We start from the raw sequence: 11,528 nt of genomic DNA, 5'->3' as shown, positions 1-11,528 counted from the left end.
CCACCCTAGGTATTATATGTAGTCAAAGTATCTCTACTTTGATCAAACATACAGAAAAAAGTACCAACATTCAACAACGCCCAATCAATATTGTTAGATTCATATGTACTCCTAGATTTGTACTCGAGATGGTTTCCAATTTTTTTTCAACCACGTGAATGTGCTTGTTCTCGTGCATGCTCTTCCTACTAGGATTTCACCACGTATAGCCAGTCCAATAGTAACTTTTTTAAGCTCCCTGTCCAATAGTACTAGTGGAGTACTGACAACATCTGTACTAGCACTACTAGGGAAAAGCCTAGCAGCAGCGCGGGTTTTGGCCCTCTCAGTAGCGCGGGTACCGGTGCTACTAATAAGGCACTACAGCTAACATATAGCAGTAGCGCCTGTTGACCCACACTACTGCTACTGATGAATAGCTGTAGCGCTCTTTGGAAAAAGGAGCTACTGATATTATCTGCAATGCTTTTCAGCAGGAAGCGCTACTGGTAAGTCGGTGCTACTGCTAAATTTCCCCCCTCGCTACTACTAGTTTTATTAGTTTTTTTTCCTGCATATTTGTTTTTTATTTGTTTTGTATTTGAATAGGCTTTATACAATAATCTTTAGCATATCATCCACATACAAGTGTAATCATAGCATATACATACAATTAGTCTCATCAAATCATGTCATCATCATAATCATCATCCAACACAAAGTGGTCTCTCGTCATCAATCTCGAAAATAGTTATCATCGATTACTTGCAAATACATCGTCTCGAAAATAGGCTTTATACAATAGTCTCGATTACTTGCAAATACATCGTCATCCATCTAAACAATGATATACGCGAGAATAGCTATCACTTTGAGTACATGAGTTCATATCCCTCTCTCGTATTAGCATGAACCTAAACTAAGTACTGCGTGTCGCTCGGAAACCGAAAACCGGTACACCTGGGCCTGACACTCCGGCCACTTGTCGTATATATACTCCTGGCGTAGCACTTCTTCGCCATCTATGATCTATGCACCTGCATCGTCACATGAGTCGATGATATGCAACATATATAGTTGAGCAACAGAAAGAGACAGACTTGGCAAAAAAAGAAACAACATATCATAAGCATAAATAACAAAGTTCATCGTACCCAAAATGACCTAACTAGAGTGATTTTCGCTAGTCGAGGAGGAGGACGGTTTAATTACATCACAAATAAAGTTTCACTGTGCATAACTCAAAGTTTTGTCATAAAAGAAAGTATGGACTAAATGGACGCATTGTCATATATCAACAATCACTCCATCATGTCGTGCCATCCATCCATGTCAGGGAGATAGTCATCGAGCTTAGTGAAAGGCTTCATGTCGAGACGCTGAGAGGCTATCCATGTTCGGACATCTTCCCGCGACATTTGTCCTTCTGCATGGAACATCCCTGTTTTTCCTACGACCTCATTCATGATGATTTGGGCAAGTTCGCACTGGATGTTATAGAACTCAGCTCGAAGTCGATGATACTCGATATCTCCTATGTCCTTTGCCCATTACAGAATATGGGCATCGCCAGATCTAGGTGCCATGTGAAGGTTCTGGTGATCCCGTCTGTACTCCAGCATGTGGTGTAGGACATATAATCCATCATTAAGAGAATCGTTCGGTTGCTAGATGCAGCAGAAGTCGGTCTTATGGCTGAAGGCGGCCCTGCCGCCCCTTCTCTTCATGTCCCTAACCTCTCCACCCCTTGCTTGGTAGTAAAACATAGCACTGTCGAGAACATCTTTGATGTGGGTGTAATCCTTTTTGTGAATGTTCTTCGACGAGTCCAAGTAAAGAGCGTGGGAGAATCGGGGGTAGAGGATGATGAGGACGGCGCGCCCGCCGCTGCGCAAAATAAGTACACCTCAAATTAATTAGCCTCCACCGTGCAGATGAATTATTGAAATCGAAGGAAGGATAGCAGCGCGGATGACTTACACGGGGTGATAAGGCACGAGAATCGCCTCCTTGTCCTTATTGGCGAGCATGAAACTGACGATTTAATCCCTCGCGTATTCACGATGCTGTGCACAGAATCCCATGAAGCCCTCGTGCATGTAGTACGGGTCAGCGACACAAATAAAACGTATCTGCTCAACCCCAATGATGTAGTTCATGTGCAAGGCATAAAGGCGGACAAACGTAAAATCCATCTTCTTCACGTGAAACATGTCGAATATGTAATTGAGTCGGAGGAAGAACTTATCCGCGGGGAAGCCGTCGACGTAGGACATTTGCCGCGGAACGTTAACCATGTAGAGTGGGTATCCTGGATCTTTTGAGGCGATGAGGCCTTTCTCTACCCGCAGCACATCGTCATGAAGTCTCCTTAGATCGCCGAATCTGGCCCGTAGCGCTGTTTCAGGTAGGATTGGTTGACCAGGGATATGCCATTTATCAGCATCGGGGATATCTACACGGTCCTGAAGCCGAGGCTGCTGAGGCGGCTGGATCATAGAATCAGCTTTTTTGCCTTTCCTCGCTCTCTTCCTAGGCTTCTTTACCACCGGATGGTCGTCAATAATACGTTGAGACGGTAATTCAGGCACCGACTCATGATGCTCAAATCCTGAGGAGGCGCCAGTATAGACATACTGTTCAGCGCCATCGTCATCCTCATCCTCATCCATGGTGACGTCATCAGCGACTAATGGAGACACCTACTTACCCCGTCCACTATCACCCAACCAGACACCGACGCTAATTGGGTAGGTGGGGTGTTGATGTTCATACCTTGCTGAGGCTGCGTGCTCGTGGGTGTGCTCCCGGCCGCCTCCAGACGAAGCAGACTCTTTGGCCACAATAGGACCCACCCATTGCAACAATCACCAAGCCGCCACGGGGTCTCGTCGTCATCCCCCACTAGTATTAGAGGAGGCAAATTCTCGTGGCCCGGTTTGACACTGGCCACGGAAATCTTGAAGACGTTCGGGGGGATCGACCGGCTGTGGAACAATGGTTCCTTCGGCTCCATTATCGTCCCCTTCCCCACGTCCACCTTCTGTTCGCCGATGGTGTACAATATGGTGCACGGGGTTTCGTCGGCCTGCAAAGAAAAGTCTCTGACGTGAGACATCCGAAAGGCAATGAAAATGGGAGATTATACATTTATATTGAAGGGGGCCGGTGCGGCAGATACCGTGAGGGCGTCGAGCTCAGCCAAAGAGGAGGCACCACCGAGCACGTCCGGTGCGGGAGCCAGTGCGGGAGCAGGTGCGGGAGCCGGTGCGGGAGCAGGTGCGGGAGCCGGTGCGGGAGCAGGTGCGGCCAAGAAGTCAGCAAGGGGAAAGTCCTCTGCATTTTTTCTGTATTTTGCATTGTCCAAGTGTAAACGCCCGTCACCAAGGAAGTAGATATATCTGCAATCGCCTGTTTTGCGGCAGCTACCGCTGTTGCGACTGTCTGAGATGATTTCTTCTCAACCGCAATCTCAACCTTCTTGTCGATGCTTTCTTCAGTTAACCTCCGTCTTTCCTTTTTCTCCTCCGTGGTCTCACGGTAGTACTTCTTCCATGTGGCACCGTCTCTGACACCGTGCACGCGTGCATACGATGGTCGAGTATCCATCGGTTGTTGTTTCAATATGTTCAACGCCCGGTTGAATGGAGTGTCCCACTTGGGCCTCGCCAATGCCTCAGACAGCGAGTTGCTTTCGGCCGCAATCCGGTGCTGCTCTCTCTGCAAAAGGCACAAGGATCGTTTACAAATATGACTAACGTGTGCAGTCGAATTGATCAGAAACTAAAATTACCAGCAGTCTCATGAACTCCGTAATGACGGTGTCGGGCCCTCAGGACGTCACGCTCCTACGGGATGGTGAAATCCGCCAAGGGGTTTGGGATGCCCAGACTCGCGGCTTCCGCGTCCTCCTTGGCCCATTTGGACCTCTTTCCGCCGTAACCACGGCTTCTGAGGTGGTGGGTCCCAATGTTCCTCTTTTGAAGCTCCTTCATGTACTTAGACTTTTCTTTGGCAGCTTCGGCCTCGCAAGCCTCCTTGAATATTTGAAACTGCTCTTCCGTGATTGTCGGACTATCCTTTACAATCTCGGAGTAGGGTTCCCCGTCGTTGATCTTTGCTTTCACTCGATTTTTCCAGGCGGCCAACGCATTGCTAAACTTGGTCATGGCGTGTTTGTTTATCTTCTTCATTGCCGGGTCCTTGTCTGGATCTTCATAATCCTTCTCATTCCGGCCCGAGAACAAGAATATCTGGTGAAACTTCTTTAGGAGGGAGCTCCTCATATTTTCTATCTTCTTTAGATTCTCACCGTTGATGGTGGCAGTTGTCCGTACGATGCAGCCTATTTGATTGCCGTAGCACGCGCGTGCTTCCTCGGGCGCCTTTGGCTCAAAATTGTTGTCGTCCACCTCCGTGACCACTAGTCTAGTAGTCCTAAGTTTGTTAGGAACCCGTTGCCTCTTTGCTTTCGGTTCTACACCGGCTCCGCTCCCCGAGGCAACACCGGTCTCAGCGCCGGTCTCGATGCCATTCTGAACCTCAGCGCCGGTCTCAGTCTTAGCACCGGTCTGCGTGTCGGTCTCAGCACCGGTCTGCATGTCGGTCTCAGTCCCCGATGCCACTGGTGGGCCCAGCAACAACATATGTTGATCATCGGTAAGGCTAAAAAATTCGTCTACCGCCCGGTAGACTCGTCGCAATCACCAGAACCCTGTCCTTCATCGTTGCTAGCCATGTTTCCTATGATTAAATCTAGTCAATTAATTCTAGACCTAATAAAATGAATAATCACATAAAAAAGGACTATTGTTTTGCAGGAATGTTGACTCCTTCCTGGTGCGGCAAATCCCGGGCACTCGATATGTCCAAGTTTGTAGCACAAGTCATGCCGAAATTCACGGGAAATTTCGGCATGACCTTTGCTAAAAAGTGGACAAATCGAGAACCTGAAATTTGCCGGAACAGAAATGAATCAACATTCCGGCAACACATAGGCCACTCAGCATCATTCCCTGGAAACAACAAAGCCACTTGGGCACAATCGAACAACTTCAATGAAAAGATATAACATGACCACTTCAATGAAAAATAAAATTTGCCTAAATTCTTTTCCTTGAAAAATAGTGGTCTTTTCAAAAATCAAAAACCTTTGCCAATCTACTTAACCTAGCTTGTTAATCCAATGAACCTAATTAACCTACCTATTTAACCTAGTTAGTTAATCTAGTTTACCTAGATAATTAACCCTAATTAAACTAGTTAACGCAGGTAGTTCTCTATCAAAGCCTAAAATAAATTTTTGCACTAATTAACTTGGATAATTAACCTAATTAAACTAGTTAACCTGACTAGTTCTCTGTCAAAGCCCTAACTAAGTTTTTGCACTAACCTAGATAATTAACCTAATTAAACTAGTTAACCTAATTCTACTTCTCTGTCAAAGCCCTAACTAAGTTTTTGCCCTAACCTAGATAATTAACCTAATTAAACCGGCTAACCTATATGCATGAGAGAGAGAGGAGGGGTGGGGGCTTACATATGATGGCTCCGGTGGTGGCGACGGAGGCAGTGGTGGCGAGGGAGGCAGGGGCGTCTTCGGTGACGGCGAGGGAGGCAGGGGCGTCTTCGGTGACGGCGAGGGAGGCAGGGGCGTCTCCGGTGACGGCGAGGAAGGTGGCGTCGACGGCGACTCCGGTGGCGTTGACGAGGCCGCGCGGCTCCGTGGCGTTGGGGCGGCTCCAGTGTCGTCGACGGCGCACGGCTCTGGTGGCGTCGACGTCGGCGGCGAAGTGGGGCGACGGTGAATCGGGGAGACAGCGGCGCGCGGGGTGGGTTGAGGGATTTGGGGGAGAAGTGGCCGGGGGAAACGGTTTTTTGGTTAAGTCAAACTTAGCGGTAGCGCGTTTGGCAAAACGCGCTATCGCTAAGATAGCTATAGCGGTTTCTGCAAAACGCGCTGCTGCTATCGCTATGTAAATTTCTTCCTTTTTTAATTTCCTTTTCTGTTTCTATAGCGGGGGTCTAGGACACGCGCTGCAGCTATGTTAGCTATAGCGCCTCTTACAAACACACGCTGCTGCTATGCCTTCCTTCGATTTTTCGCTTTTTCGTTTATTTTGCTTTACATTTTATTTTTTCCTTTCTCCTTTTTCTATTTCTTTCATTTTCATTTACTTTTCTATTTGTTTTTCATCTTATTTTATTTCCATTAGTAGTAGCGCTCTTCCCAGGAAACGCGCTGCTAATTATGCCCTAGCGGTAGCGCGTTTCATCTAAGCCCGCTACTGCTATGCGTAGCCTATCATTCTGCCAATGGGAATATTAGTAGTAGCGCTTTCGCGACTACCAGCGCTACTGCTAAGTTTGTATCTTTAGCGCGGTTTCTCTTAAATCGCTACTGCTATATAGCACTAGCGCGCTTTTTTGACCCGCGCTGTTGCTAAATTTCTGTGTATAAGGTTTTCCCTAGTAGTGTAGAATATGTAGTGCTCATAGAAGTACTCCCTCCTTTCACTTATATAGGGCCTATGTGGAGGAGAGAGTTGTGAAAAAGTAAGGGGAGTGAACTCTCATCCAAGATCCTAGCTATATACGCATTCCTAGTTAAATACAATAAATATGAAGAAAGAGATAGAGAGGAGATGGAAAAAGTACTAATACAATAGCCAACCTTATAATTTTTTTTGCGGGAAATAGCCAACCTTATAGCCCACACTACTGTATGAGTGCATATAATAGATGATGGCTATAGATGACATGGCAGTTCCTTATAGCCATCGACTGGCTATATTATTAACCATGCTCTAATGCATTTTTCAAAACCGCATTTGACTATTGACAAGATTAATAGTACATGAGATGTATAATGTGAAAATCATATCATTGGAAGCTCCTTTCACATAGGAATTTGAGCGTATGCTTTGTGTAAGTTGCATGTCATATATTATTACTCTAATATTTGGTCAAAGTTAGCCTCAAAAAATGCATTAGGCCCTATATAGTAAATGGAAGGAGGGAGTAGTAGTGGAAGTGGATCCTCTGATGTAGGTATCCCTGCCTTACCCTTCCTTTCAGTCACTTACTGGTGGACCCCATGCTTGCTAGGCCCCGCATGTCAGTTACTCAATGGGTTCGACCATGTCAGGGGATCCTCATCCGTCGTATACTCCCTTTTTTTATTTACTCCACATAAAACGGAGGGAGTGGTAGTATAAATGACGCGGGCGGGGAGGGGGAGGGACGTCGGTTTGCTCTCAACTGCGGTCCCACAAGCAAGCGAAAACACAAGATGAAGTGCATTCCATTCGGTGAGCAACATGGAGGGTCCAGCGTGCCAGGCTGCAACGCGAACACGATTAGAGCGATGTACAGTCAAAACCGATTGACCGGTCGTCACCGGAACCACTATTCACACCAGAACCTTTGCTGCTTGGCCTACGCCAGCCATTGCCCCAAAACCACACCTAATCTCCAGCCAATTCCACCACCTTTTGATCCCCTAGCCCGCATCAAGCGTCCCCTAGTTCACCGGAAAGCCATGGTGCGCCGCAAGATCACAACTACAAGATGCTGACGCCGGAGCGCCGCATAGAATGTGGTGGCGGTCGGTTCCATAGACATTCGTTCCCAAGCTCGCTTTGCGGCGGGCCAATCCCCGAGTTCTCTAGAGCCAAGCTATGATGAGGAGGAAGCTGATCCAATGTTCATGGCGGAGGTCGCGGTGTAGAAGGCCCTCGATGGGTATGACACGATGGACATTGACTTCTTGCAGGTGTCCGAGTCCCCCACGGTGTAGGCAGACCAGCGGTTCAACCTGGCGATACTAAAGGAAGACTGGGAGGCAGAGCGTCAACTCGGCGCGGAGCGCGCGCATGCCACTGCCATCAAGGCTCTCCTGCAGGTGGAACCGGATGCCGTGGATGTGAACCGGGCGACGGAGGCTCAACTTGAGGCGGAGCGTGCGGATGCCGCTGCCATCGAGGCCCTCCTGCAGGTGGAACCGGATGTCATGGACTTGAACCGGGTGGTAGAGGCTCAACTCGACACGGAGCACGCGGACGCTGCTCTGATCGAGTTCCTCCTGCAGGTGGAACCGAATGTCCTGGACTTGAACCGAGCGGCGGAGGCTCGACTCGACACGGAGCGCGCGGATGCCGCTGCCATCGAGGCCCTCCTGCAGGCGGAACCAGATGTCCTTGACTTGAACCGGGTGGTGCTCTCGTCCGTGCAGAGCACCCGCACGCTCAGCATGAACGAGTAGCTGGAGGCCGAGGACAATCACGGTGCAGAGACACACGTCGGTAGCTACGGCTGGTTCACGCCGGCAGCCAAAGACGACGAGGCTGTCTCGTTCCGCGAGCAGTGATAGTTTTTCTTTATGTTTTTGTTTTTATGGATCTTTTGCTGTGTAAAAACATATATTGTTATGCAAGTCGCCTGACTTGGGTCAGTCTACCATTTCAGGCGGTTGGATGAATATCCTATGTCTCCTAACCCTTCTTCCTCACCGCTTCTTCTTCCCCAAGAGACCACCGCACGGGACGTACAGATACTCCCCAAAATACGGTTGGATAAACATACTCTATGAACAAAAATCATGTGTCAGCGGTAGGATGGCTGAGTTTGGTTTGTTCACATGCGACAACATGTGTCAGTGAGGGTGCATTCCCTTGGTTGAGTTTGCAGCGTGCAGGAGAGACTGTGTGAGGGTGCGGTGCGACCGTGGCGTGCAGGAGCGACCGTGTGAGGGTGCGGTACGACCGCGACAACCGTGTGCAAGTATACCTCCTTTTTATTTGGAAAACTTTAGGAAATCTTGGCAAAAATGTGTGGCGAAGTATGGCAATGCAAGGCCTAGACCCAAACAGGATAAGTACATATGTACTAGGAGTACTAGTGTTAAAAAACAAAGGCAGGGTTTTCCTTCACGGGATTAATGGATACAAATCCTCGTTTGACGTGTCAATTAATGCATATTTTTTTCTCCAAAGCCCAAAGAGCTAACCATCTCACTCCTCATCGCTTGATTAATGCAGCGCCATGCAAATCAACCTTCTCACATATGCATGCATGCAGGGTATATTAATGTCCTTGGTTGCTAGTACGAGGCAAACCCCTTCAATTTTGCCTTGATTAGTGTTAGTGGCCTCTTGCAAACTGTAATTTTGATATACTAGCCTTGTGTACAAAAAAATGGAGGTGCTAACTATATTTGACTTCCTTCCCCATTGCGGTGACGTCGACGATATCTTGAACGTTGTGGTTTGGCGAAGTGCGTTCGACGGAGAACACCATTGAGGGAGACCATGGTAAGTCGTTTGCAAGTGCTGCCTGCAGGTCGAGACAACCGCCTTGTTTGCATCCAGGAAGTCTGTTGAACCAAAGGACGTGTAAATGTACTAGTACTACTAGTACACAATAGCATCGTCCGTCCAGCTTAGTGCGGTGAGGTGGTTTCTCGAAGAAGATGATGGAGAAGCGGAGTCAACGAAGAGTGAAATGATGGTTGCTTCGTTCGTGCTTTGTGATTTGACGCCTCACTGCTTTGTGATTTGTGATAGAAGGGACAGGGGAGTAGACTCTATGCTCTATACTTTACATGCGTCGAAGCAAGGGAGAAAGAGGAGAGACGTTGCATTTTTCTATTCCTTCAATCAATCAATCAGGGAGCTTCGGTTCCCACGATCCATCAATACAAACCCAATTAAACAGGAAAGGGTGGGATTTTTCCCGCGCGGTAGATGATACTGGCCATACATTTCAAAGGCAATTTTAATGTATGCAAACTAAATAATTAAGTAACAATATGATATCTAGTAAAACTAAAAACACATATGATTTATTGTGTTAGAGTGTAGTAGTAGTGCTGTATTGCATAGTTGTTAGATGTAACATGCGAGAACGTGTAGAGATGTAGTTTTGGAGGGCCTATAGAGAGAAAAGCGTAATACGGTCACCGAACTTCAGAATAAGCTGATTACGGTCACTATATACATTTTGTGGTGATTATATGGTCACTTGCTCATGGTTCAACATCGGATTGCACTCTGTTGACCGACCAAATAGTCTGCGTGGCACCATGTTGACTAGTTAAATTGGCCATGTTCCTTGTGGGTCCCACCTGTCTGTTCGCATAGGGAAAATGTCAGATAAACACAAATTTACGCAGGCACGACAAGACTCTAACCCGTGCACGGGAATCACGTGGTTGTGTATGTGTCTGTGAGGGCCTGATGTGTGCGCATGCACATGTAGGTTGAGCACTTGAGCGTGAGAGTGTGTGTTGGTCGTGTGGTGTACTGGTGTTTGCATGCATGCGTGCGTGTGTGCGTGTGAGTGTTGCGTGCGTGCGTGGCTGCGTGTGTACATGTGAGTGTTGCGTGTGTGCGTAGGTGCATGTGTTCGTGTGAGTGTTGTGTACATGCAGTTCGTGTGCATGCGTGCGTGTGTGTATAATCACCACACCAGCTCATGTGTGTTAAAACGAACGGCTCAGCAAACCAATACAACACCACCTTGTTCGATGTGCCCACGGTCATGACTTCGAACCACCGTCCAATATTTTTTTTGTCATTTGTCGTCATTCTTACTAGCAAGATGCCCGTGCATTGCACGTAACTTCAAGATGCATTTGTATGACTAGTTTATCTTGTGAGAGAAAGGATGAATGAGGGAAGGCCTTATTTGCAAATGTGGAGAGGTGTGTGGGTACCTTTTTTCAAACTTGCCATAGTTTCTTTCCTATCCGTCAGATATAAATCGGACGACCTATATTGCAGGATGGCAGGCACACCATCATCACCAACTCTGTTTTTTATAAGAGTGTATTTTATAAGAGTGTAGATGTAGAGTAGATACAAACCGACAGGTGGGCCCAATGGTAGTGAGATAATGTGATGCAACACTAGACGTACCACGTGGAGCGTTTAACTGGTCAACTAGTCGTGTCTTGAGAAAATACAAAGTTGTACGGTGAGCCCATGACTGTAAAATAACCACAAAACGTAAATGGTGACCGTAATGAGTGGATTCTAAAGTCCAATGTACGTATCGTGCTTTCGCTTCAAATACAATGATCATCACTGTATATATCGCGAGAGAAAGATGAAACATGCGCGTATGTGCTAGGGGCGTACTTTTAGAGGACCCAGAGATAGTTTGTGTGCGTACGTGAAAGGGGCGTAGAGGGGGGGTATGCGATGGAGAGAGAGATGCTCTTTGTTTCTCTTTATTATGACTAACTTTACATATAGTATAAAAATATATAAATTCACAGTGCGGAATAAATATCATTGTGGGCACCATGCAATGCAAATTAGCGTTCATACTCCTCCATATAACTTTGTAATGTTGTATATATGTACAAATTCTAAAATATTTTTTTGGCCACACTTTATTCAAAAGGAATGTTGTATGCGAAATAAACGTGAAGAGAGGGCTTTTTAGATCAATGGGGTACGTGATGTAACATGTGTGAATGTGTAGTTGATGCATTTGGCAGGGCCTAGAGAGGTATGTGTGTGTATTACGTATTTGAGAGAGGCACG

This window comes from Triticum aestivum, chromosome 2B, assembly GCF_018294505.1.
Source record: "Triticum aestivum cultivar Chinese Spring chromosome 2B, IWGSC CS RefSeq v2.1, whole genome shotgun sequence".
NCBI lineage: Eukaryota > Viridiplantae > Streptophyta > Magnoliopsida > Poales > Poaceae > Triticum > Triticum aestivum.
Note: the sequence above shows the minus strand (reverse complement) of the source record.